The sequence below is a fragment of the Rana temporaria genome, chromosome 2 (assembly GCF_905171775.1).
Source record: "Rana temporaria chromosome 2, aRanTem1.1, whole genome shotgun sequence".
In the NCBI taxonomy this organism is placed as follows: domain Eukaryota; kingdom Metazoa; phylum Chordata; class Amphibia; order Anura; family Ranidae; genus Rana; species Rana temporaria.
Window position 1 is genome coordinate 319,571,174 of NC_053490.1, and position 26,173 is coordinate 319,597,346.

Consider the following 26,173-nt stretch of genomic DNA (forward strand, 5'->3'; position numbering starts at 1 on the left):
GCACAAAATGTATGGGGAAAAATCATATTACCTCTCACCAAAAAACAGGTACACTGTTTCTTTAAGCCCCATCTGCCTTCCAAAAAAGAAGAACACTTTAGTTGGGGGAAGGGTTGTCTTTTATTTAGATAGGAAAAGGTGGTCCTGTGGGGCTCCAAAAGAGGTGTAACCCGTTGTGTGCTGACATGAGGTGGGCCAGGAAATTCAAATTACACATCTGATCTGTTCTATACATTTTCCGGAGTCCCATCAGTAAACACAAACTCTGGCTGGATGTAAATTCTTCTTTATTTGGTACACAATCATTTACATAAAAATATATACTTAAAATGTATGTAAATGAACACTTTTGGGCTACTCACTTTTAAAAAATGATTCATATTTGAAGCAATGTTTTTTTTTTATATAGCATTTTTGCTGCTTTGCCAACTCTGAAATGAAGTTGTCTGAGAAGTGACCCCTTTTGGCCTGCGCTCTCTCTTAGCACAGCTCTCATTGTGCGTATAAAGATTTCACATTCAGATCTCCACTGCTTGTCTCCTACAATGACAGAAGAGGAGCTCTTTTGATAGTGTATACCCCCTGAGAGAGCCTAAGCTAATGCAAAGATCAGTTCTGTGTCTGTGAGGTCTGGCAACCCTTTCTGTGTTTGTTTTCCATCAATTATCCAGCTTTTAGGGTAGCAAAGAATCAATGCATGCAGACAGAACAGCTGCTTCAACACTCAGAGAAGCAGCAGTTCATAACAAGAAGATATATTTCCCCATTTCCAGAAGGAATAAGCCCCCCCGAACTATGCTTTTCATGTTCAATAACACTATTTGGCTAGTGATATCTCACACCTGCTTTTTCACACCACATAAAAAAAAATTGTACATACTAATAATAAAAAGTACCGACATAATAATAATAATAATAATAATAAAAAGTACAGACATACAAGTGAAAAATAAAAGTCTCTCAGAAGCTTTGGGTCAGGGGTGTCCAAACTTTTTTCAATTTTGTTTTCGAAAACATGGATTAGCTTAGGTGTGTTATTTGGATATACTGTATTTATCGGCGTATAACACACACAAGCATATAACACACACCTTTAAGAGGGAAGTTTCAGGACAAATGTTTAATTTTAAATAAAGAACTGTGAAGCAAAATAATGCCGCATACAGACGGTCATTTTTTGTGATGAAAAAAAATGACGTTTTTGAAAACGTCATTTAAAATTATAGTGTGTGGGGAAAACGTTGTTTTATGTCTTCAGAAAAACGACCAAAAAAAAATTCGAACATGCTCAAATTTTTTGTGTCATTTTTCAAAATGTCGTTTTTTGTGTCAATTAAAATGATAGTGTGTGGGCAAAATGACGTTGAAAACGACGTTTTTAAACCCGCACATGCTCAGAAGCAAGTTATGAAGCGAGCTTCAATGGAACAGAGTGCCGTCATACGTGCTGAACCTAACATCGCTTTGCTAGAGCATTTTAAAAAACGATGGTGTGTATGCTACATCGTTTTTGAAAATGAAGTTTCAAAAATGTCTTTTTTTTTCATCAATTCAAACGTCATTTTTTTTTCATCACAAAAAATGACCGTCTGTACGCGGCATAAGGGTCAATGCCCATCAATGCAGCCTAATTAGTGCCCATCTGCAGCCTCACAAGTGCCATGAATTCAGCCTCACCATTGCCATGAATGCAGCCTCACAAGTGACATTAATACAGCCTCACTATTGATATGAATGCAGCCTCACCATTGCCATGAATGCAACCTCACCATTGCCATGAATGCAGCTCACAATTGCCATGAATGCAGCCTCACCATTGCCATGAATGCAGCCTCACCATTGCCCTGAATGCAGCCTGATCATTGCCATCAGTGCAGCCTGATCGATGACCATCTGCAGCCTTGAAGGGGACTGGGAGGGGGGCAGGACGAGCTCCCACAGTTTACAAACAGGAGAATTTCCTGTTTACTCGGCGGGCTCTTTAATACAAAGTCCTGCCTCCTACGATAGACAGAACAGTCATCCAATGCTGGCCCAGAACTCTCCTTGAAATGTAATTTCCTGTTTGTGCAAAGAACTCTGCGTTAAGATACAAGTCAGACTTTAGGCATCCTCTGCAATGCATCAATCACTTCTAAATGGATTCCAACACTGCAACCTTTCTCATCAGAATCATGAAAGTGCACCAACTGATTAAAATGAGTCATTCAGAATCAGTATCTAAAAAACACAATTGAACAAACAGCTTTAGAGCAGAAACATGTAGGAATCTGCAACAAAGTTTATTAAGATCCTTGCAATGTACCTTGATCACCCAGAAGGGATGCTTTTTCTTAATTAACGTGTCAAACAAAGGTGAAATACAGTTAAAATATACAAATGGATTCATTTTAACTACCAAAAAAATTGTAATTCAGTGCAAACAATTATTTAATTCATATACCTTTGTCAGACAGTATAGCCTGGTCAATGACCTCACTTTTCCAGCGCAGCTAAAAAGTACAGCTTGGTCTAGATACAGTACACCCTAGTAGTAGTAAGAGACTAATAAAGTTATCACTTTGCTCTCTCTTTTTATCAACACATTCTGGCTTTTCAAGTCCAAATGCTCCTGTACAGGGGTTTAAATAATGTTAATAAGGTTAATATCAAGACAGATTGGCATGCTTAGACTACGAATTTTACCTAAAGTTTAGAAAATAATAATAATACAATTGTTTTTTAATGAATACTTGCAAAAATAATGTTTAATATGTAAAAATGGTTGGACTTCTGATTTAATTAAAAGAGTTTTGGAAAAGAGCAATTATGTAAAAGAGCAATTTTTACATTTCTGCTATGGATTTGTTTATCAGGCAATATTTTTGTCATTACTTAAGATAACAAAAAAAATCCATATATTATTTTTAGGATAAAGTTCTCTTTTCATGATATTGTCCTGCAAAAATGACTGATGGAAAATCTGATTCATCAGGCTCATGATACACCCTCTAAATACACAAAGTCTTGGGCTAGCTGGATACACTTCACCTCGACAGACGAATATAAACAGATACTCTCTTAGGGGGCTGTCCGAGAGCTGTGGTAGACACCCATACATCTCCTGCTCACATCATCTAGCCCCCCAAACTGGTCCCCCTCCCTCCCTCCCCCCCCTCATCTGGTGCAACTGCTCTGCCCTCCCACATATGGTACCTTCCTCGGTTTCTGCATTTCACTTGCAGCAAAGACCTTAGAGGATTTACTCTACACCCTTTCCATATTCCTCTCCCCTGTAAGCACCTCAACTTCCTCCCATCTCCCTACTAGTAATAACTCCCCGCTCCCTCTCATCAGACAACGTCTATATTTAAGTTTTCATCGCCCTACCATTTGAGGTTGACTTCTCGCCCTTATGGTGATCTCCGTTCATTTGTTATTTAAAAAAGAGTTCCCCACTTATATGGGCGACCTTCCTACAATGTTATCCTCAACTGTTGTACTTTATGACTTCCTGTGTTCACTGTCCACTCATTGTCTGTTACGTAGCGGCTGCGTCCGCACTTCTACTTATTTTGCATATGTTGTCATAGCATTTTGATCGCTGTAATGCTACCTTTTTTTAAAATCTATTCTCACCCTTAAAAACCCCCTAAAGCCTTATTATTTTGCCTTCCCACATGACTCCAATACTTTTTTTTGCTGAATTGGGAGGTCTTGAAGGCTTTTCCTTTTTTTCAGCGAAATTTCAGGGAAAAAAAAATCTCAATTGTGCTCATACCTATAATTGATTAAAAGATGTTTAATGAGCATGTCTTGTCTGTTCATACAACATGAATTGCAAATATAACTGTAATGGTAGGGAAAAAAACAATTAAACCTAAAGTGGTGTTATTTGCAATAATCAGTTCAAGTGGGTAATGAAATACTGGTTGCTGTGCACATTTTACTCTCAAAAAGAGCATTTCACACTCATACTGGACATTTTAATTCTGTATATAAATGATATATATCTATGATCCCATGATTTAAGATATTTTACAGTCCATTCATGGAGGTTTTTTATGATGTTGCATAACTTCTGATAATAATTTGTTTTTATGGTTTAAGAGATTATATTTTTATAGGTTAAAAAAAAGATATACAGTATATTATCAACTGATCAGTATAATCAAAAATATACATACAGATATAGAAAAAAAAATGAACAAGTGTAAAGAGTCAGCCCCATTTTAACACTAAAAAGATTTCCACTCATGCCATACTATAATACATATCAACTATCATATACAGTAATACATATCACCCATCACTGATAGCATGTGTTCAAATCACAAATAATACATAGAATATATTATATAATATATATATCAGGGATATGCAATTATCGGACCTCCAGCTGTTGCAAAACTACAAGTCCCATCATGCCTCTGTCTCTGGGTGTCATGCTTGTGGCTGTCAGATTCTTGCTATGCCTCATGGAAATTGTAGTTCTGCAACAGCTGGAGGTCCGCTAATTGCATATCCCTGATATATATTATCAATACTAAAATACATATCACTCATCACTGTCCACAATGTGTTCATATTACCTATACGATAATACATACACTGTATATGATATACTACATATATGATATACTACATATTGCCAATACTATAATAATATCAGCAATGCTAACCGCCAATAGTATAATACATATCGCCTATACTAATAGTCAGTAACATAATACATATCGCAAATACTATAATACATATTGGTAATACTAATCGCCAATACTATAATTCATATCAGCAATGCTAAAATACATATTGGCAATGCCAATTGTCGATACTACAATATATATTGACAATACATACATATCAGCAAAATTAATTGTCATTACTTTGATACATATCGGAAATATAATAACACATACCAACAATACTATAGTGCATATTGCCAATTCTAATCTGCAATATTATATTACATATTGCTAATACCAATTGGCACTATAATACATATTGGCAATACTGATCGTCAATATTATAAATACATATTGCCAATACTATAATACATATCAGCAATTCTAATAACCAATACTATAATCATATCGGCAATACTAATTGCCAATTCTATCATACATATCACCAGGGCCGGTGCTACCACTAGGCAAACTAGGAGGCCGCCTAGGGCGCACTGCTGCCTAGGGGCGCCCGGCCACTGTTTTTCCTCCGCGTTTGCAGGCTGCAGCATGTAAATAACTCAGGCAGCTGCTCCATCCAACCGGTAGTGTAATTAGTGGCACAGTGCAGCACTGGAGCCAGTGCTAGAGGAATCCGAGCCATTGCTTCCTGTATACTGCTGCCTCCTGTCACATGGGGCAAAGGGGGTGGAGTTGGGGGTGAAGCCAATGGGGGCGGCAAAGTTAGGTTTTTGCCTAGGGTGCCAAAAATCCTTGCACCAGCCCTGCATATCACCAATACTAACTAACATATCGGAAATACTAATCAACAAGACTATAATACATATTGTCAATGCTAAACACCTGTACTATAATACATATCGATAATACATATCAGCAGTACTGATTTGTAGGGCCGGTGCAAGGATTTTTGCCAACTCAGGCGAAGGTGCATTTTGCCGCCCCCCTGGCACGCACACGTGCACACACGCACTGTACACATGCCAGCAATAGTACACTATACTATAATGTATTACTGCTGGGATCTGATGTCTTCCTTTATAGATGGCGTTATTCTGCATTGCGCTGTATAATGTACTATTGCTGGGATTTGTAGTCCTCTGTAACTGCTGGTATTCTGCATTGCATTGGAACTACAAATCCCAGCAATAATACATTATACAGAGCAATGGAGAATACCAGCAGCTATAGAGGAACTACAAATCCCAGCAATACATTATATAAAACGCAATGCAGAATACCAGCAGTTACAGAGGAGTACAAATCCCAGCAGTTCAGTGTGCCATTGTTTTTTAAACAGGAAACTTTAAAACAGGTCGGTCCCCCTTACCTGTTTCTGAACAATCTGTGCACTGGGCGGCTCCCGCCCCAAATCCCTCGACAGGTCGCCGTCGCCTCCAGGATGACGCCGCAGGCTGCACTGCCTGCTGGTACAGGTCCGGTCTGTCCATTGCTCGCCTCCTGCAGCCCTCGCTCCTTCACATCATGCGGCTGAGCAGCCAGGGGAACCAGGGGGGGCACTTATGTCACTCACTGACGTAGGATGTAGGCGGCGCCGCCGCATAGCCAAGGACACACACACTGAGACTGAGTGACAGAGTGACTGCACAGGTCAGCGCCGCTGCGGGGACCGGGGGGGACTCGTCCTTCAGATGCCGCCCACAGCGGCAGCCCAGCCACAGACACACTCTACTATCTCGATGATCGGGCGGGCGACTGTCACCGTCACGGACTGGTCAATTTTCCGCCCTGTTCCCTGGCGCTGTAAGGCAAGTGCCCATGTTGCCATGTTTGACACATGAATTTGGTAGTGCAGCAGTTCTTGAGCAGATACCCAGGCTTACAAGATCTCCTGAGGCAGGCCAGAAAAGTCTGTGGTCATTTCCGCCGGTCATACAGTGTCATGGCCTGCCCACCATCCGCCTCATTTGTGACATGCCCACCAGGTGGAACTCAACGTTGGCAATGCTGCAGTAGCTGCACATGCAGCAGAGGGCCATCAATGAGTACCTGTGTGAGTATGGAACCACCACCACTGCCTAATACCTAATTTTTCTGCCCCTGTTTAACAGGGGCAGGTAATTACAATTTCACAGCAGGGCCAGTTCCTGCGCCCAACAAGAGTATCTGTGAGGGTTTACAGTGTTGTAGCACCACCAACACAGGCCCAATTTTCTGCCCCTTTTTAAGAGGGGCATCTAATTACAATTTTTAATCTAATATTTCAGAGCAGGGCCTGTTCCTGTGCCCAACAAGAGTATCTGTGAGGGCTTACAGTGTTGTGGCACCACCACCACAGGGCCAATTTTTCTGCCCCTGTTTAACCACTTGCCAACCAGCGCACGACTATATATATATATATATATATACGTCTGCACAATGTCCCCTTTAAGAAGCTGGCGCCCGCCGCGAGCCCCGTGAGTCCTACCGCAGGGATACCCGCGATCGGGGATACAGCTCAGCACCGACCGTGGCCCTGCGCATAATGTGGAAGAGAGAGAGACACAGACAGTAAGAGCAGCGCAGGTGAGGACCGGAATGTGTGGATTGGAAGTGTCTGGGACTGGGGGGGGAGAGCGGCCTAGTCTAGGGCTGGGGCCGAGCTGGGCATGTGGAGGACGGAGTGTGATGAATCTGATATTGTACAGTATTGATGGGCATGTAGAGGTGGAGTGTGATGAATCTGATATTGTACAGTATTGCTGGGCATGTGGAGGTGGAGTGTGATGATATTGTACAGTATTGCTGGGCTGCCCACCAGCAATACTGTACAATATCATTCATCACACTCTACCTCCACATGCCCGGCAATACTGTACAATATCATCACACTCCACCTTCACATGCCCAGCAATACTGTACAATATCAGATTCATCACACTCCACCTCCACATGCCCAGCCTGGGCATGTGGAGGTAGAGTGTGATAATATTGTACAGTATTGCTGGGCATGTGGAGGTGGAGTGTGATGATGATATTGTACAGTATTGCTGGGCATGTGGAGATTCTGAGCATGCGCGGGTTTTGAACCGATGCTTTTCTGTACTAACCATCGGTTTGGTCCGATGGGGAAGCGGTCCATCGGTTCGGTTTTGAAGCACGTTTAGAAATTTTGGACCGAAGGAAACCAGACCGATAGCCTATACACACGGTCGGTTTGGTCCGATGAAAATGAACTTCGGTTCATTCTCATCAGACCAAACCGACCGTGTGTACGGGGCCTTACGCAACGACGTAACTTTTTCAAATTTCGACGCGGGAACGACGACCATACTTAACATTGGCTGCGCCTCATATAGCAGGGGCAACTTTACGCCGGGAAAAGCCTAACGTAAACGTCGTAACTTTACTGCGTCGGCCACGCGTACGTTCGGGAATTCGCGTATCTAGCTAATTTGCATACTCGACGCGGAATTCGACGGAAGCGGCACCTAGCGGTCCAAAAAAAAATGCAGTTAAGATCCGACGGCGTAAGAGACTTACGCCTGTCGGATCTAATGGATATCTATGCGTAACTGATTCTAAGAATCAGACACATAGATACGACGGGTCAGATTAGGACTTACGACGGCGTACATGGCGCTGCGCCGTCGTAAGACCTTTGAGAATCTGGGCCATAGTGTTTCACTACATTTTCGTGAAAAACAAAATCGTAACCCCATTGGTTTGAAATTCTGGGGAATAGATAAGGTACACCCTAGATGGAGGGGGGCCAACATGGTGCGAGAAATTTCAAAGAACGAAACCAAATGGATATTCTTGACCAATACACTCAGTCCGAATGGGCTGAATATAGATTTAGACTTAAACTGTTTCATTAGTAACCATTAGCATTAAATAGAGAAAAATAGGGGACCCTGAAGCATGAAATATTGAACAATATACTATTTTTATAACCTTAAAGCGGAGTTCCAGCCACAATTTCACTTTTTAAATATAAATACCCCTGTAATACACAAGCTTAATGTATTCTAGTAAAGTTAGTCTGTAAACTAAGGTCCGTTTTGTTAGGTTGTTACAGCATTTAGACACTTTATAAAATAGAAATTGACTGGGGCCATCTTAAGTGTGGGCATCATGAAGCCAGACTGTATGACTTCCTGGATTTCAGCCTTGCAGATCTCGCACATACTCAGTGCTGCACAAGCAGTGTAATAGGTTTCAGATCAGGTTTCAGCACCTGTACTGTCCAAGTCACATGATTCTTCGAGACTGGGGAGTGCACAGACTCCTGGAAAGTTACACCCACTACATTCCCAGGAGTCTGTGCGGTGTAGGTTAGGAAGCTAAAGCACCTAGGTGCAGGCAGAGGGAAGATTAACTATTCTACCTAGCAACAACACTTTGAAGGGATCTAAAAAAAAAAAAAAAAAAAAAAATTCTTAAAGGACTAATGACATTTTTTTTAAACTACTGATGTACTGTTATATTTATGGGTGGAACTCCACTTTAAAAGCTCCCATCCAATAGGTGAGTTGTGGTCTTTGCTACACCTGTTGATGTTTTCTATAAAATGAGCAAACCTTGTGGAGCTTGCTCTTACAGTATGAATTAATTGAGTCTTCTGATGGTAGATATGGAGTATTCTCTTTTCAGGTTTTTTTATGCTTTTTTATGCTATTCTATTATTATTTTTTTTATGTAACCACAGTGGCTTGGCATTATAGCTAGCACTTTTAGATAATGGGTCCACAGAAGCAATAAGGTCTCATTTTGTAAGTTATGACCAGTGTATATATGTTTGTATGCGAGTCTCGTATAGTACTGTTTATATAGTGTATGGGCCAGATTCTCAGTGGAGATACGACGGCATATCTCCAGATACGCCGTCGTATCTCTGAGTTGCACCGTCGTATCTATGCGCCTGATTCATAGAATCAGTTACGCATAGATTTCCCTTAGATCCGACAGGCGTAAGTCACTTACGCCGTCGGATCGTAACTGCATATTTACGCTGGCCGCTAGGGACGTGTACGCTGATTTACGCATCAAAATATGTAAATCAGCTAGATACACGAATTCACGAACGTACGCCCGTACGCCCGGCCGACGCAGTACATTTACGACGTTTACGTTAGGCTTTTCCCGGCGTATAGTTACCCCTGCTATATGGTGGCGTAAGTGCCAATGTTAAGTATGGCCGTCGTTCTCGCGTCAAAATTTGAAAAAGTTACGTCGTTTGCGTAAGTCGTCCGTGAATGGGGCTGGACGTCATTTACGTTCACGTCGAAACCAATGACGTCCTTGCGACGTATTAGGAGCAATGCACACTGGGAAATTCCTTGGACGGCGCAAACCTCAATCACGTCAGGTCACAGAACATTAACATAAAACACGCCCCCCTGTCCCACATTTGAATTAGGCGGGCTTACGCCGGACGATTTATGCTACGCCGCCGCAACTTACGGAGCAAGTGCTTTGAGAATACAGCACTTGCCCGTCTATCAGATACGAGACGGCCAACATACTGACGTCAGTTGTTGCTGCCGCTCACATAGGACTATTTAAGAGATGAATCGCGCTGTGTGGCCACGCCCTCTGAAGACGTGAGCCAATCACGAAACGCATCAGGCCGTGTCCACATGATTCATCCGTCCATTCAAGTGCACGTCTGCCCGGGTCTCACCACAACAGTAGCTGTCAGTTTAGGAACTGCTGATGCAAGTGAGAAAGACGTTTTACTGTAATGAGACACGCTTGTTTTATTCATTTTACATTGTAAGCGCATATGTATATGGGGGATTGGCTTTTCTATAATAAACAATTTTACACTATGTGGAGCTTCCCCTTGCTCTCTTTTATGGCCGCACTGCTGCACACATTCTCCCACTGACCCGCTGTGTATCCTGAGAGAGGAAGTCTGCCAGTATCAGAGAGATCTTATCAGGCAACATTTGAACAGAGGTCTGGTGAGTACATTACCTTGGGGAGCGTATGAAGTGGGAGCAGTTACGGAACACAGAGTCCTTGGTTCAACACTTTACAGCTATTAGGATCTTTTCATCACTCTGCTTGCATGTTTGTGTAGCGCCCCCCCTTACTTTCAGTGCGGGCGCTACACTAAAGTTAGTGGGGAATGGAAGGGTTAGTTTTACTTCCATTCGTGATTTATGGAAACTCAGGCTGCTGCTCACTTCTGAATCGGCCCTGTAGGTCAGTCTGCGCTCCAGGGGTATGTTGTCCCCCCTGGGTGGCAGTTGCCGCTAGAGGGGTTCTGACAAACCCACCTTCTCCCAGCAGCCAATCAGAGGAGTTCTTCCCTCGTTGGGCATGCTGGGAGGAGGATATATCTGGGGCAGCCGCTTTTGACGGGGTGTGCTATGCGGGGCCCGAGTTCCAGGTGCGGTACCCACCTTCGGGGTATGCGCATCCATGGACCCCGCCACCGAGGCCTGCTTCGCTGAGGTTGTGCACCATGCAGAGCCTTATCCTGACATTGAGAGGGGCCCCAGCGACTTGCTGGGTCCCAACCATCTGTTGAGAGGATCCTAAGCTGGAGGCTGTGCGATGGGGGATTGGCTCGGGGGAACCTAGAACGAGAAGTTGTCCAGGAGGCCTAGATGAACCATCGGGGATCCAGTCACCACACCATATGACAGGTATACTCAAGCTGTCAGTGGGTGACACTGATTGAACTAACTGGGAGGATTTTCTCAAATTGATCTCACAAATCCCAAGTTGTCCGGCCTGTGGCAGAGGCCCTGAGTCAGGCCTGTGGCAGAGGTCTGTTTCCTCCCAGTGATCCGCAAGTGACGCTCCGGCTGCCAGGCCTGAGATAACCGCCTGTCCGGGGGTACTTTACCCACCCTGATTGGGGTGGCAACAAATTGAGCTATATCATTGCTGAGAGCAGGCTTACTCTCTCTTCATATCCAAGGCCTGATACTAAAGTTTCCTTACGCTCATCAGCCTTTTTCTGTCATGTGCCATGTTGATGTTGGCCGTGTTGGGCCTTGGAATAAAGCATTGAAAACTGAATTGATGTCTAGACACTTGCTCTTTATTCACACTCACAGAAATCACCCCTAGACCAAGTCAAGAAGGTAACTCAGTAAGCTGATCCCAAACTAATCAGCGGCTCCTTCGGGGGTGAGTGCTACATTTGCATGAACTTTAACTGTGAATCTTACATCAGCCAGCACAAAGGGACTAGCCTTTCTCACCATTCATTGGTGCAGTGGGTCAAGCTGTTGTGCTTAATTCTTGGACTCTATAGCATATTTGTGTCTAAGCCGTACTTTTTTAGTAAAGTGGGTAACGATATATGCTCATATAACTCATTGCAGGATATGGTCACATATCATTGTCGGAAGTGTGGCTTCTGGTTTTAGCGCTGTTAATATTATGTTTTATTAATTTAATTGTTAATGAATGAGGTATATTTTATTAAAACTAAAAAGATCGTTTTTTAATCGTATTCATTACCACGTCAAGTAAGTCCAAAATAGAGACACCTATCAGCCGACACATGGGTCTTTTTCCTTTAATTTATCTAAAATGCACTTTTTTGCCTTGGAGTATCTGCCAAAAAAGGGGAGAGGAGGTGACAATGACAAGCGGGAAGCTCAGTGAGTCCACAATTTATCAGCCCTTAAACCCCCAGGACTGAATGATGCATTCAGTTTAAAGCTTTTCCTGTGAATTAGGTTGTCCACATTGTCTAAACTCCTCTCTCTCGTTTTGTGGTTCAAAACAAATCCAATAACAGTTTAAATAATTTTGTACCCCCCCTCTTTTTCCCTCTCCCCCTCCACCCTCTCCCCTTTTCATATCTGGCTGTTTATAGTCACTTTTCCAAACATGATTATCTGATAGATACTCATTAATTTTTATGTTTTCTTATATATTTTGTTTAGGAGGTGCTGTACTGTTTTCTCATATTCCTATGAACATGATGAGCTGGGAAGGTATGCCTTATTCTCAGATGCCTTATTCTCTGATGCAAATAAAATAAATTGAGACCCTATTTGATATGTTTTTTTTTACTTAAGACTGGAAGAACCAGGTTGGGGGACAAGCAATCATATGGACGCCCCAGGCACTTTCTACATGCGTGTTTTTCAGCACTGTCAACAGGAGTCCTCTTGACCCCTTTACAACATCTCACTCGTGTATCTCGTGTCACTACATGGAGAGACCTTTACCTATGATGCTGAGGGGCGGACTGAAACTCTGTCTGTCGATCCCCTTTGCTTAACTGGTAAACTTAGCAATATGGCGATCTGTGACTCCGCACATCAGAACGTGACGTCACATCCGCCATAATGGGTCCGGTGATCTGCCGTGCTGGTTCCAGCTATCTTGGAAGTTCCAGCGCATGCGCAAACTGATGTGCTGAGACGGTTCCAGCTAACGGGAAAGTTCCTACAAGGACTGCGCAGGCGCAAACTTGCTGACGGAAATCTCCGAACCTCGGCCGGCATCAAGGGCAACGTGGATTTCGAAGTAAGTGGCCAGTCGGCCTCACGTCCTCGCTTCGTTCGGATGGCTCGCTCCGCTCGCTCGGCCTCCTGGCTCTTTTTTTAACATCCTCCAATCCACGGGGATGTTAAAGAATGAGCCTGGATGCCGGGCGAGGTTCGGAGATTTCCGTCGGGAAGTTTGCGCCTGCGCAGTCATTGAAGGAACTTCCCTGTTAGGGGAACATTGAGGACAAGTCACCGGAAATGCGCGACGGCACCACTAAGATGTCCGCACCCCTCTCCTCTCTTTCTCCCTTTAAAGCAAATTCCTTTTTGACCATTGGCACATGTAAGTACCATCTGCCACGATGGGTCTAATACTTTTAATCCTGCTTAGGAGTTGGGCTATGGGGTTCACTGGCCAACTTTGCATCCGTTTTAGGAGTGGAAGGGGTATTTCCCTTTTTTCAGCCACAGAGGATTTGTTTCCAGCATGTTCCTCTAAAGTGCTGACACTCCTGTCAAGTTGATCACTAGACACCCGTCCCCTCCAAGACAGGAACAATCTATATGGAATTAACATATGCAGGAAGTTATATATTTCATATATAAAAAATTTTTAGGACTGTGCTAGCTGATCTCCCAATAAAACAGACTTTGCATCAGGAGTGCTGTTAGTCTGTGTCTGGACTTTGTTAAGTTCCAGCAAATACTGTACCTGCTGTTTTCTTTACTAGACATCCCAGCAATAAACCGCATCCTCTCTCTTGGGGATAGAGGAATATACAAGTTCTATATTTTTGTAACCTTGAAAAAGGTAATTTTTGCTTCATCAAAAGACAAGTTTCAATTATTCCTATAGACTGATCAATCATGGTCATATAGTTAAAATGTATATGTTGACTCTATATATTTCTGAATTGTATCCTCTCTCTATGGTCGCATATCTGCCCCTATAACCCAAGCTCCAGTTTAGGAACCAGAACTATTCGATTAATTCAAGTGTTTTTGCGACTGAAAGCATCTGGTAGGCAAGCATTCTCAGCTCATAATAAAAAATAAAAAAATGTATGTAATTGCGTTTCATGTAACTTTTTCTTGACACTATTGTCACAATAATTTTCGAGCATAATTATTTACAATTGTTCGTTTCTTTTGTAGTATTAATTTCATTAACTTATAAAATCTCCTGAGGAAGCTCTTACCAGCAAAACATGTAGAGTAATGTGGCTGCATTGTCATATGAATTATATGCTTTTTGAACATTGACTGTGATTTTAACCACTTCAATACCATGCACTTTCGCCCCTTCCTGCCCAGGACAATTTTCAGCTTTAAGCGCTGTCGCATTTTAAATGACAATTGCGCGGTCATGCAACACTGTACCCATATAACATTTTTATAATTGTATTCCCACACATAGAGCTTTCTTTTGGTGGTATTTGATCGCCTCTGTGTTTTTTATTTTTTGCTAAACAAACTAAAAAATACATTTTTAAAAAAATAAATAAAGCTTTTCTCAGTTTCTGTCATCAAATTTTATTTTCCCCTTCAGTGACGGGCACTAATGAGGCAGCACTGATGGGCAGCAATGAGACAGCACTGATGGGCACTGATGAGGCGGCACTGATAAGGTGGCACTGATGAGGAGGCACTGATATGTAGAATTGACGGACACTGATATGCAGCACTGATGGGCACCAATAGGCGGCACTGATATGCAACACTGATGGGCACTGACAGGCGTCTGTGATGGGCACTGACAGGCGGCACTGATTGGCACTGACAGGTGGTATTGATTGGCACTGAAAGGTGGCACTGATGGGCAGCACTGATGATGGGCAGCACTGATGATGGGCTACTGATGTGTTACTGCCATGTGTTACTGATGGGCACTGTTTGGCACTGTGATGGGCTCTGATTGCCACTGTGGTGGGCACTGATTGGCACTGTGGTGGGCACTGGCAGTCCTTTATTATAAGGAAACAGCTTGGCACTTATTGGCATGTGATTGGCACATCTGAAGGGACTGTGCTGTTAATCAATGTGCTGATTATCAGCACAGACCCCCCACATCACGGGTGGCCTGCCCTCAGCCTTAAGAGCTGTCACACTGGGGCAAATCCACAAAAACGTAGCCTAACTTAACTTTTACCATTTAAGTTACACTGGCGGAAAATTTCTACCTAAGTGCCCGATCCACAAAGAACTTACCTAGAAATTTTCGGCCGTGTAACTTAAATGTCTCCGGCGCAAGGCGGTCCTCTTCTGCAGGGGGCGATGACAATTTAAATGAGGCGCGCTCCCGCGCCGGCCGTACTGCGCATGCTCGTGACGTCATTTTCCCGACGGGCAGCGAGCGAAATTACGTTACGCCGGGCTTTGTGGATTGCGACGGGACAATAAAGTTGCGTCGGGTAAAAAAAAAGTTACGCGGCGGAAAAAAAATTTCTAAATTTTAAAAAAATAGCGGCGATCGAAAAAAAGGTCTGTTTTTACAAGGTGTAACTAGTTTACACTTTGTAAAAGCATCCCTAATTTTACGTATGCAAACGTAAACTTACGCAGAAAAAACAAAGCTGAAAAGCTTTGTGGATCTCCGTAAGTCCTCATTTGCATACGCAAAGCGGCATTTCGACGCAAAATGCCCCCAGCGGCGGATGCGGTACTGCATCCTCAGATCTGACAGTGTAAGTGTCTTACAGATGTCAGATCTTCTGCCTATCTTTGGAAAACTGCTTCTGAGGATCAGTTCCAAAGATAGGCACAGGGATACGCAGGCTGAACAGCAGTTCCGCCTGCGTATCCCTTTTGAGGATTCGGCCCAATGTCTTGGGTTTTTTACAAATTTTTTTTTTTGTGAAATGGTAGGGGTACAATGTACTCCGTTACCAATTCACATAGGGTGGGAGTTCCAGATTCCGATAAGCCCCCCGCCTGCAGACCCCCACAACCACCAAGCAAGGGCTGTGGGGATGAGGCCCTTGTCCCTATCAACATGGGGACATCCTCCTCATGTTGCGGGCATGTGGCCTGGTACAGTTAAGGAGGGGGGGTGCTCTCGTCCCCTCATTTCCTGCGGCCTGCCAGGTTGCATGCTTGGATAAGGGTCTGGTATGGATTTTTTGGGGGGACCCCCACGCCATTTTTTTTACATTTAGTTTGGGGTTCCCCTAATATTCATACCAGACCCAAAGGGCCTGGTAATGGATTGGGGGGTGGAATCCATGCCGTTTTTTTATGACTTTTCTCTGTATTGCTGGGACTTGACAATTCATTATAGCGAGTAGTTTGAAATGACTTATTTCCTTTAGAAATGTCATTTTGTGCAGGGACTGTTCTAAACACGGGAAAAATGTGCCACTTTACAGCCATACTATAGACACCCCCAGGTATGAAATTTATAGGGAATATTTCACTTTTATTGTTTTACTTTAAGCATTTTTGAAATCACTGCTCCCCAAAAAACACCAGTTGTTAAAACTTTTTTTTGCATTAATACATGTCCCCTGGGGCAGGACCCAGGTCCCCAAACACTTTTTATGACAATTACTTGCATATTAACCTTTAAAATTAGTACTTTTGATTTTTCGCGTTTGTGTCCCATAGGCTTTAACGGTGTTTGCCTCATCCCTAACATTGAATATGTAACCAAACTCCTGCAGTGTCACAGCTATGGTGCCATACTTTGCAAGTGTTTCAGGACCCTGGACAGTGGTTTAAGAACTTCTACAAAGCAAACTACAGTAACATGAAGTACTACTGGACACATTTGCAGATCCACAGTATCTGTTTTAAAGTTACACATGTTTGTCAAACAGGGGACACCGCTACAGTGGTAGAAAGTGAATCTACAGTAAGCATAAAAAAATACTAATAGAAAGTGCACAATGCATTAAAGGAATATTAGTAATATATATATATATATATATATATATATATATATATATATATATATATATATATATATATATATATATATATATATATATAAATATATATATATATATATATATATATATATATATATATATATATATATATATATATATATATATATATATATATATATATATATATAAATCATTGTCCAAAAAACTATTTTGTAATTTAGTATGGTTAAAAATTTTACATTTTATTTCTTTGCTCAGCCAGCCGTAAGTTTGAAATATTCAGGAACTGTTCTTATTTGTCCATCATTCTGCAATAAAATTGATTTTTACTGTATGGAAATGCTTTTTAGGTAGAACCCCCCTTTATTACTACATTGCTAGTTTATTTAAATTAGTAGTAAATGCACACATATGCATGTATCATGTGTTGGTGTGCACTTTTAGTGCAACCGTCTGAGTGAAAATCACTATTACTCCTACCTTTCTCCCCTTTACATAAGGCATAAAAAAGCATACCCAAGAAATAAAAAAAATGGATATCAACACATTTTAAGCATGCATGTGGACATTGTGGGGGGTTAGCTCAAATGCAGGTCTTTCCTAAAAGTTGACTTGTAGGCAGTTTTATTTAAAAGGTTGCATGAAAAATCAAACAAACAAAACAGAAAATAAACCCTTGCTATCCAGGCACTAACTAAACATTTCAGGTTCCTAACTCACAGGTGAAGTGCTTCTCCCAGTCACCCACAAAACCAAAGATAATGCAAACCTCTTTCTTTCTCTCACAAAGCTTTATTTATACCAGCTGCTGATGGTCACTAGTGGACTGCAAACTCTGGTCTGGAACCAAGATTGCCAAGGTGGCTGGTAATAACTGGACTGCATGAACACATGCGAAGTGAAACATAACATCCATCAATCACCTTGCCTTTCATAATGTTACATATCCCTCCCCTTTCTGCTAAAGCCCCTGTGGCTGAGCATATGTCCCAACAAGACAATGGACATGGGAATGGGTATCTGCATTACTCTGAAGTTTCCCAGCTCTATGCTCTACTGGGAACTTAAATTATTGAAGAGAAAAGAAACCACCTTGTCATACAACAGTTTTCTCTTTGTTATCACACATCCATTTGAGAGGGGCATAATCCGTAACTGGTTTTAATGGTCTCCCCAACAGGTAATATTTGAGGGCATCCAAGGCCCATTTGATAGTTAAATATTTTTTCTCAACAATGGCATAGTTTTTCTCATGTCTGTTAAGTTTTCTGCTTAGGTAGACCACTGGGTGCTCCTCCCTATCTCTGATTTGGGACAGTATAGCACCCAGTCCCACATCAGAGGCATCTCTCTCTACCACAAACTCCTTTGTCAAATCTGGAGTCACTGGCACAGGTTGCACACAAAGAGCTTGCTTCAACATATGAAATGCCTTCTCTGGCGGGGGCGTGGCTTGGAGTCCATGAGTGTGGCTGCTTAGATCTGTAGCTCTGGCTCTACACAGACATCCTGCAGGCATCCTGTGTCTGATCCTTTCCCAAAATGCACTGAATCCTTCCTAAAGACGTTGGGATCCCAAAGCAGGCATGATGGTGAATAAAAACAGGCCACCTGCGCTCCAGTCATTGGTGGAACAACTGGCAAAGTATTGCAGGCAAGATGGTACTGATCCCTCAGCCAAGCCTGAAGCCATGCTGCAGCCCTCTCCTATCTCAGCACAGCTTTCCACATCAGGGGTGAGTGATTCTCTGCCTGCTGTGTTCCACACTCAGGCTGACCTTCTAACTTCATTAGTCTCCCCTACATGGTCAGGAGACTGCAATTCTCCAGGCCCTTCCTCAGAGGAGCCTACTCTGGCTGAAATCATGCTAGCTATAAAAGACTGCAAGGCCTCCCTTACAGTTCAGATGACAAGCATCCATCTTGATTTTTTCCTATTGAAGCAAGATGTGCAAAACTTGAGGGAGTGAATGGGGGGGGGGGGGGGGGGGGCGGTTGAAAGTATCAGCTTCCCGGAGAACACAGTACACCCCTTAGCTGCCACTGTGCATATGGCTACTGATGAGCTGGTGTCCCTCAGAGCCAAAATGTAGGGTTTAGAGAACTGTTCTTGCAGGAGCAGTCTCCGCTTTGTGGGGTTCCCTGAGCGTTCAGAGGGGGTCCACCCTGAAAGGTTCCTTTACTCCTGGCTGCGACATGTTTTTGGGATGGAGGTGTTATCCCATGCCTTCATGATTGAGTGTGCACATCGCACCCCCCAATGTCCTCCTCCCTCGGGGTCCCCCCAAGATCCCTGATTGCAAAAGTCCTCAATTTTCAAGCCAATCACCATCCTGCACCTTGCTAGAGAAAAGGGCCCATTCAAGTTTATTGGCAACAATATCTCCATATATCTGGATTTCTTAGTGAAGTTTAATGCCAGCGCATATCCTTTGCTGCGGTAAAAGACCGCCTCTGTGTGATGCTCTTCCCTGCTAATCTGCGGATCATCCACAAGGGTAAAGCTGACTTCTGCACTTGTCCAAAAGTTTCTATGGCCTGGATAGATGCTCGTTGTTGAACGCCGCAACTGATGCTGTACTCATTAGTTTTTCTTCCTGTCTGCCTCACTACTCATCTCTCTTGAAGCAAACTTGAGCACCTGTGGGTCACCCTATCTTTCCTTTTGCCTCCTGCACGCCATTGCTACATAAAAATGTACTTCATATCACTTGAGGATTTTTTTTTTATAAAAATGTTATCTCTATATATTTCTGTATTGCATATATATATATATATATATATATATATATATATATATATATATATATATATATATATATATATATATATATATATATATATATATATATATATATTTATATATATATATATATATATATATATATATATATATATATATATATATATTTATTTATATGTATATATATATATATATATATATATATATATATATATATATATATATATATATATATATATATATATACATTTATATTTTTATCCATTTATATATATATATATATATATATATATATATATATATATAAATAAATATATATATATATATATATATATATATATATATATATATATATATATATATATATATATATATATATAAATAATTAACACCTGGGATGGATAACCAATTGCCTGAGATTTTAAAAAATCGATCAACTTTAAGAGTCCCCCCAGAGTGAACATATATTGAATATCTTAATTTCCATGATCATAATGAGGGTATTGATTTAGCACGTACAGCAAAACCTTGGTTTGAGAGTAATTTGGTTTGAGAGCGTTTTGCAACACAAGCAACATTTTTTAATATAAGAGTAACGTCATATCACAACTGAGTATAAAATAGAAGAGAGGCGCCTCTAAGTGTAGCAATATGGTTACATTTAATGAATGTACAACATATAATAACTCACATGGTTGATGATTAAAACAGGCACATCTAAGTATGCAGGCATCCGGGGTAAAGATGTCCACATAGACCATCCTCCACACCACCTTTGATGTCGTCCCTTCCATGAGTGGTTCAAGCCTTGCTTTTATACTCTGTAGCTTTTGCTGGATTTTGCTTCTAATCCCCTTGGGGAGGATGCCATTAGTGGATGGACATTTTATGGTTACACAATTTATCACATTGCTATTATCTTTTTATATGGACTATAAACTGAAAGACTTATGCATAAATGGTTATGGAACAAATCATTTGAGTTTCCATTATTTCTTATGGGAAAATCCGCTTTGATATACAAGTGCTTTGTATTACAAGCATGTTTCCGGAACAAATTATGCTCACATTCCAAGGTTTGACTGTATTTGTCACTGGGCTACCTTGTTTTTATGTATACTTCTAGACAATTTACATATACATTTGCAGTCTCGAACCACCAAGCTTCCACTGCGCCTGCATATATGTAAACTACATACATACTGCCCATATAAGGAAGAAAAAAAACTCACCTTACCTACCTCCTAAAACCTTATCCTTGTATCTTTTTTCATCAATAGATTTTTATTGTATTATATCAGAGACATAAAGATACAAAACATACAATGTGCAGCGTTAATGTACTTTAATATACGTCTCAAATACAGGTTACCGTGTAGAGTTCCTCCAGGAACCCCCGCTGGGATCTCTTTTGTTACTTATCCTTGTATCGTAACCTTAACCTTATACCTGTTAAATATGTTCTTTATATCACAGAAATAATACTGCACACATATTGCAATATTCTAGATGGAATTGTTACCTTATCACCCTCCTAGAAGCCCTTATTTAAAAAAAACTTCCTTCTCTCTTTCTCCTTCCCTTTTAAACCTTTTTTTAGCTTCTGAGGAGCACCATACAAACGTATATAATAGTAATATAATAATATTATAGAAATAATCGCCATTTATCACAGTTATAGCATCTGCAGAGCGTCCATACAGACCTATCTAAATGATCTATCTATATTATAATAACACTTGCCATTTATAACAGTTACAACAGCCCTTATATATCTATGTGCGACATCATCAGATATTGTGGGAACCAATGGTGCTTACAAAAAAATATTGATACTAAATAAATAAATAATCAAAAAATAAATATATATATAAAAAAATGGCCCCAGCCCTGGACCCTTCCTATATCATATAGCCATTTGTCTTTATAGATTCATATCATGTCTCATATAGCCTATTTCAAACCCTATTTACCCCATTTTGACCCTGTATCTTAAACGTCCAAAAAAGGTCCTGAATTTTCCAAGGAGAGAAAAAAAAGGACAAGAGTGAAACGGGGAAAAAGAGGGGCAAACATTCCTTCTCCCCCTCCCCTTACCCCCTCTCCTCTCCCTTCATCCCTCCATTCCCCCACCTACTCACCCCTCCTATTATTAAGGGTCTTCCTATAAATGACATTGAAGAGCGTATATCTCTCTATACTGACGATACTCTAGTCCATGGGTGCTCAACCTGTGGCTCTCCAGCTGTTGCAAAACTACAATTCCCATAATGCCTCAGCCTTTGGGAGACATGCTTGTACCTGTCAGCGGCTTGCAATGCCTCATGGGAATTGTAGTTCCGCAACAGCTGGAGAGCCACAGGTTGAGCACCCATGCTCTAGTCTATCTAGCGGACCCTCATACATCTCTTGATAATCTCTTGTCTGAAGTTAACACCTTTGGTGACTATTCCAGATTCCGGGTGAACTAGGATACATCTATCCTATTTCCACTAGATCAAACTGTACTCCCGCTGATTCACTCGAAATCTAAACTGCAAGTCGCTACCTCTTTTAGATATCTAGGGGTTATATTTCAGTTACCACTATCCTTGTATATTGCCATTAATCTACACCCCCTACTACTAAAACTACAAACACAGAACAAACAGTGGAAAGATCTGACCCTGAATCTCATGGGGAGAGCCAATGTCCTTAAAATAATTTACTTTCCTAAACTACTGTATGTTATGGCTAATTCACCCTGCAAAATCCATTTTTAAAAGCATTGACTCCATCTGTATTGCGTTCCTTTGGAATGGGCAGCCCCCTAGAGTTGCACTAGAAACTCTGCGCCTCCCCTCACATATGGCAGGTCTGGCATTCTACCTTTACTACCTAACATCCCAGCTGGTTAAGATTCATGATTGGCTCCACCCTAACTCCGATAATGTCTGCACCACTACTGAAGGAGCCATAGTTTCCTGATTTGAGACACTCCACAACATTGTCTATAGAGGATGCTCACCACCTGGACCAGACATATCGATAATCCAAACCTCCCTCTCCCTATTCCGAATGGTAGTTGCGAAAATGTCCACTGATTCATGGGAGACCTCCCCCAACAGTCCCTTGTGATTCAACCCTAACCTTAAGGAGTTATGTTCTATACCTGACCCCATCAGATGGACATCAAAGTGAGCAAAATCCTTTTCTCAACTACAGACAGACTTTGACATCCCATCAACATACCTATTTTACTGTTTCCAACTCAGACATGCAGTACGTACTCAGTTTGGTTCTATGCTCAGTCCTATTAAGACACGTGACCTGGAAAAACTTCTGAGAGACCCGGACCAGACAAAACTTATATCCACGTATTACTCCACTCTCATGACAGGCACTAACCCTAGGTTTCAGAGGGCTCAAGAGAGGTGGGCGGTTGCGGACAAACTGCTGATTTTCTCCACTGCTTTTGAATTTGTCCACTGGTACACAACTTCTGGGTTGACAGAGGGCTCCTTTATATTGTCTGCCAAATATAGTGCACCCTAAAAACTGTCTGCTGGACATATTTGGTGACCTCGCTGTCCAGCCTCAGTCTAAGAGACTACTTTGCATCCCTTATTTCTATGCAAGGGAGTCCATCCTACTGACGTGGAAAGGGTCAGAGACCCCAACGGGAAATATGTGGCTGAAACTTGTCAATGATTCTCTACTTCTATATAAACGTACCTTTGACATCCAAAAGAGGACTAAAGCGTTACACAAAATATGGGGCAGATGGCTGGCTAGCCCACTGACCCTCTTCCCTGTACTACCATGACAGGGGTTTACCTTGTGAGTGTTGTATTAAACAGTAACTTCTGTTACATTCCCATGGTGTTTAAAAACCTTATCGCTTACTCCTCTGTTGATGTTTCTATCCACTGGTAGATGTAATATATAGTTTATTATTGCAAACTGCCTGGATTTTCATGATATGCTGGATTATGAGTATTCTGTTATCGGTGTTGTAGTTTTTATTTGTGTCTTTTGTTTTATGTCTTTATGTCATAAAACTGCAATTAAAATATCTTTAAAAAAAATAAAAAAATAAAAATGCCCTTTGTCTCAGGATTTCACTTAATCATGACTCACCCTTTAACCAGATCTGTCAGTGGGGCTGCAATGGTGGACAAATTGAGTAAAAAAAAACCTGTAGTATTCTGTGATCCCAAAAAAATGCAAGAACTTTCTTTTTATTTATATGTTTGGGCCACTTTTGAACCAACTCAATTTTATTAATCTGAGACTTGATCAGGCCTTGACCAATAATTACTAATGTTCAGATAAAGGAACACCTGGGTAGCAGTGATCATAACATGATTCCATTTGATGTTAGCTGTAAGCAAGAAATACATACAGGAAAGATAAATACACTTAACTTCAAGAGAGCAAATTTTCCAAGGATGAGGGCTGCTCTCTAGGACTGATGCCTCGTACACACATTTTTCACAACGAGAAAACTACCATTTTTTATATTGGTTGAGATAACCGGTCATGTGTATGCACCCTAGAAGTTTTTTCAACAAAAAAACTGCCCGCCAAAAAATTTAAACCAGCTCTCTTTTTTCTCGTCTTGTTTCTTGTCAGTCTTTTTCTAGTCGTGAAAAATGGTTGTGTGTATGCTTTTCCAAGGGGTAAAAAAATGCCCATGCTCAGAATCAAGTATGCAGCCCAAAAGCAGCCCAAAGGGTGTCGTCATTTGAAAGGAACGTCCCCTTTATAGTCCCGTCATACGTGTTGTACGTCACCGCGCTTTGGTCAGACTTTTTTTGCATGAACGTGTGTATGCAAGTCAGGTTGGAGAGGAATCACGTTATGAAAAACGATGGATTTTTGAACAACGGGAAGAATGATGGTGTGTACGCGGCATTAGACTGGGAGAGAATATTGGCATCAATGGGCACAGAACAGAAATGGGAATTCTTCAAAAAGAGTGTTTGGGACCTCACCGCAAAGTATATGCCCATGGGCAATAAGTTTAAAAGGCTAAAAATAAAATCTATGTGGCTCACGGTCAAAGTAAAAAAAGCTATAAACAATAAGAAAAGAGCTTTTTAAAAATATAAAAATGTAGGAACACTAGTGTCGTTTAAATGTTACAAAGAATTTAACAGAATATGTAAAAAGGAAATCAAGGATGCAAAAATTCAAAACGGACGACATGTTGCAAAAAGGTAGTAGGACAAACCCCCTAAAAAATCTTCAAATATATTAATAGTAAAAAGGACAGGTCTGAGCATGTAGGCCCTTTACAAAAAAATCTAGAGTGGGTGACTGGGGACGTATTTTATTTATTTATTTATTTATTTAATTTATTAAATACTTTCTTCAGCTCTGTGTAGACAAAGGAGCATGGGGGAGCTCATGTTCATAATGGGCGTGGTAGTGACACAGCCCCAAATGATCCACAGTGGCTCAAAAGTGATATGGTTCAGAAATATTTAGACAGAATAAAGGTCGACAAGACCTGGACAAGATGGCATCCACCCACGGATCCTAAAAGAATTGAGCTCTGTAATTTCAAGGCCATTGTATCTAATTTTTAGGGACACATTAATGAAGGGAGTAGTACCATTGAATTGGCGCAGGGCCAATGTGGTGCCTATATTTAAAAAGGGAACAAAGTATTTACCAAGTAACTATCGACCTGTTAGTTTAACTTCTATAGTTGGGAAGATACTGGAGAGATTAATAAAATACCACATAGATGAGTTCTTGCTGGAAAAAAACTATTTAAGCAACAGACAGCATGGATTCACGAAAGACAGAAGTTGTCAGACAAACCTGATTTATTTTTATGAAGAGGTAAGTGTAACCTTGGACAGAGGCGTGGCGGTGGACGTGGTATACTTGGATTTTGCAAAAGCGTTCGATACAGTTCCCCACATACGGCTCATGTGTAAGGTAAAGTCTACAGGCTTGGAAATATCAGTTTGTAAATGGATAGAAAACTGGCTAAAAGACAGAATTCAGAGAGTAGTGGTTAAAGATTCTTACTCGGAATGATCTAAGGTTATCAGTGGTGTACCCCAAGGTTCAGTTATGGGACCCTTACTTTTTAATATCTTTATAAATGATATTGGGTCTGGGATCAAAAGTAACATTTCTGTCTTTGCAGATGACACCAAGCTATGCAGTGGAATAACGTCCTTACAGGATGTCTCTAATTTACAAGCCAACCTCAATGCACTGTCTAATTGGGTGACTATGTGGCAGATGATGTTTAATGTTGAGAAATGTAAAGTTATGCACTTGGGGGCTAAGAATATGCATGCATCATACATACTAAGGGGAGTACAACCTGGGGAATCCATAGTGGAAAAGGATCTGGGGGTTTTGGTAGATCATAAGCTCAATAATGGTATGCAATGCCAAACTGCGGTTTCGAAAGCGAGCAAAGTCCTTTCTTGTATTAAGAGAGGTATGGACTCCAGAGAGAGAGAT